The following is a 3,659-nucleotide window of genomic DNA, read 5'->3' on the forward strand; positions in this document are numbered from 1 at the left end:
TGATGTTAGGGAATTTCAATATATGAATATCAAACAATTGTCCCTAGGATTATAGTGGTACTACAATTATCAAACTGATATATCACAGGGTCCATAGAACACAATACACTTAAACACAGGAGAGTAGAATGTTCTTTTGTGAAAACATGATCAATCTTATTAATAATTACAAAAATAAGGCAGCAGAAAATGCTTGCTGTTCATGTACATAGTGTGAGGAACCAGAAATGAGCTGCAGATACATGGGAATCATACCGATGGATATACACTTTTTATAACTGATAAAAGGTGGTTGGAAAATGCCTCACTGTCCCTACTCTAGGAGGTATTTCCCAACCTCAACCAAAACTAATGGTCAAGATGTCCAAAGCAAAATTGTCCTGTTTCCGAAATCCTATCCTAGCCCTCTCATTCTAAAAGTAACTCTAAGGTGTTAATGGTATTGTCTATTCGCTTGAAAAGTGTACAAATGTTCAAGTTCAGCCAAAGGGTATAATCCAACACAAGTTCCAAATGGATAATGTTCACAGTTCCTGAGAATGGCTCCCTCCCCCAGGTTTCTCTCCACCAAAACAAAAATTTCCAAAGAATAGCCAAGTTCTTTAAAGCTCAAGAGGAGGACCCCCTCATCTTGGTGTTACAATCCACTTCAGGGAAATAACTCCCTTCTCCAACCCTTTTCCACAATCAATGTAATTCGAAATCCTAATGGCATGACTCTTCCTTGGGTTTCTTTTTTCAAAATACCACAAATGCAATTCAAAGTTCTAAGGGAATGAATCTTCCTTGGGATTCTTCTTTCAAAACAACATAATTTGAGTGTGGGTCCCAGTCTTGCATAACACCTGATATACTCCCCTGCCAAGTGCTCTGTTACAGTTCTTTGACACCACTTGGCTTTGCCTAATAGACTTTCCTGCCAGGCCCTTTTATGCAGTTCACTTCAGACACTTGGCTTTGCCTGGTATACTCTCCTGCCAGGGCGTTAAATTCAAACTCATGGTGCCCCTGATATATTCTCTTTTCAGGGCTTCTCACATGCAGTTTCTTTACACAATTTCGGTGCAGGGATCGAACTTGCAAGACACCTGCTATACTTTCCTGCCAGGTTCTCTTTTTATTACTGTATTTCTTTTATTCACGCAGTTCCAATATTCTGTATCGCTTTTATGAAAACACAGGCTCTCAAACCCACTTTCCTTTACTTCCTTTGTCAAATGTCCAGACTCCTTAGCATAATGTGACGAATCCTTGGATGTCGACACTTCTCCCATATGGGGAGCCCCTTCCCATGAGGCCAGGGAGGTGATGCCACTACCCAATGGTCCCCCTAGGGGTGGTACTCAGCTGGTGGGTCTCATGGGAAGGGATCACCCTTACTGTACCAGGGACAACTATCCGTGGAGAACACAGTATATGCTAACTTTACCACAACCTCCCTCATCCTCCCGTCCTATACTGGGTGTCATAGTTCTGCACACTGCCATGTAAGAAGAAGGACCCTTCTCCCGACTGGAAGCAGGCTGCCAATATTGATGGAAGAGCTGGGACCACATGGTCCACATCAGGAAAGCAGGCCAGCAGGTAACAGCATGTACAGAGAAGCCGTAGCTAGTGTGGACCACGAAGATAGCATGGGAAGTAAGAGAGCAAGTCCTGGGACTGGCCGGATCCCAAACAGAAGCTCCCTGAAGGTAGGGACTTTTTCGGACTAGCTGTTGGGGACAGAAGAAGGGCCTGGGGCCCTATTAAGAAGGGCAGAAGTACCCAAGAAAACTTGGCTGAGAAGGAAACCTGGGAAACAAAGTGTGAATTAATAATTGCACCTGAAGTAACGGTCTGGGACCCCCAAGTACAGAAGAGAAAGTATAAAAGTTGGACTGAGAAGAAAGCCTGGGAAAGAGACTGTGAACACATATTTGCACCTGAAGTATGGGTCTGAGACCCCCAAGTACAGAAGAGAAAATATAACAGTTGGACTGAGAAGAAAGCCTGGGAAAGAGACTGTGAACACATATTTGCACCTGAAGTATGGGTCTGAGACCCCCAAGTACAGAAGAGAAAATATAACAGTTGGGCTGAGAAAGAAGCCTGGGAAAGAGACTGTGAATGAATAATTGCACCTGAAGTAAGGGTCTGGTACACCCAAGTACAGAAAAGAAAGCATAACAGTTATATGGACAACAGCAGTACCTGGCAGGATAGTGAACCAGGTCTGCCATACGATCAACAGAGAAGCCTGAGAAAGAGAAGGGGAAGGGAGTAATTCCCCCTGGTGTTGAAAGAAGTTAGAGAAAAGCCAGAGGAAAGGGAGTCATTTCCTCTGGCATTGTGAGAAGCCTGAAAAGGACCAGGGGAAGAAGGGCATACCCCCTGGTGCTGAAAAGACATCAAAACTGGTGTCACATAATAGACACCACACAGAATAAAGTCTGAACAAGATCCAGGGGATAAGAGTCATACCACCTGGGATAGCAGCAGAACACCTGGAGAGGGGAGACACTCTCCAGGGATCCAACAGTAAAATCAGTAATCATGGTCAATAAGGAATGCAGATGTTTTGGAACGTTCAACTTTGAGTTCAACCAAAAACATGTAATCCTCTAAGACTTTTTACTTGGAAATGTGCTTTCACTGTGGAAAAGGTGTTTTACTGGAACCAGAGTCTGCTTTCCAGAAGAAGGGAGCAATTCTTCTGCACTAATCCTTTAGTTTAGTTATAAGTGTAAGGGAAGGAAATAGGTTTCTGACACAGGACGGTAAACTTTTTACTTTTCCTGTACATCCTGACAGACTCCTTAGTGTTTTTGGTTGAGTCAGGTAAAGCCCTGTTAAAATATAGGAAATTTAGGGGTTTCTCTTTTGAACCAATAGAAGTCTGTAGCCAAAGGAATTCCACCTCCTTTCACACCCTTACAATAACCACAGGATTACTCAGTGTAGTTTCTAAAACAATTAATTACACAAATGCTTTAGTATGGTAAGCACCAAATAGTTTTGGCACTGGGCATTTTAGTTTCCAATACCCTTCCTTCTTCAGGGTGACAGTTTGTGGCATATCTCTAGCTTCAATACAACATAACATGCCTGCTATAAAAAATATATTTCAACTAGTACACATGTGTTGCTTTATAATTCAGTAAAATTTACAGTATTGCACAGAAGCAGTTTAATATAATTCAGACTGCATTTATTTTGAGCAAGTCATCACATTTTATGGCATTATCCAGTGGCCCATTATTCTTATATTTAGTCAAAAGCAGGGAATGTGACTAAAATAGAGATGTATTACCCCACTGCCATGTATAATCTTTATCCAAACGCACATCCTTGACCCAGATTTAAACCCACATAAGACTGTATTTTCTGACAGGGTAATACTGTGGTCCTTATTTTCTGCTCAATCTTCACACACAGCCACATACTCGAAAGTAAATTCTTGGCTCTCTTGTTATAGAAAATGTTGCAGGTAGTGCTGAAAAATCACAGCACTATAAAACAAATATTCATAATCTGCGGTATCAGGGCACCAAAGCCGCTACCTTGTGTGATGAATGTAATGATGCCCTTGCAACTTTCCCTGAGGTACACTCTCCCTATGTGGCCAGGGTATGGCAGCTGTACCTGAACCTGACCCTTGGGCGGCCATATAAGGGAGG

The sequence above is a fragment of the Ambystoma mexicanum genome, chromosome 9, assembly GCF_040938575.1.
Source record: "Ambystoma mexicanum isolate Mex_15411 chromosome 9, UKY_AmexF1_1, whole genome shotgun sequence".
Lineage (NCBI taxonomy): Eukaryota > Metazoa > Chordata > Amphibia > Caudata > Ambystomatidae > Ambystoma > Ambystoma mexicanum.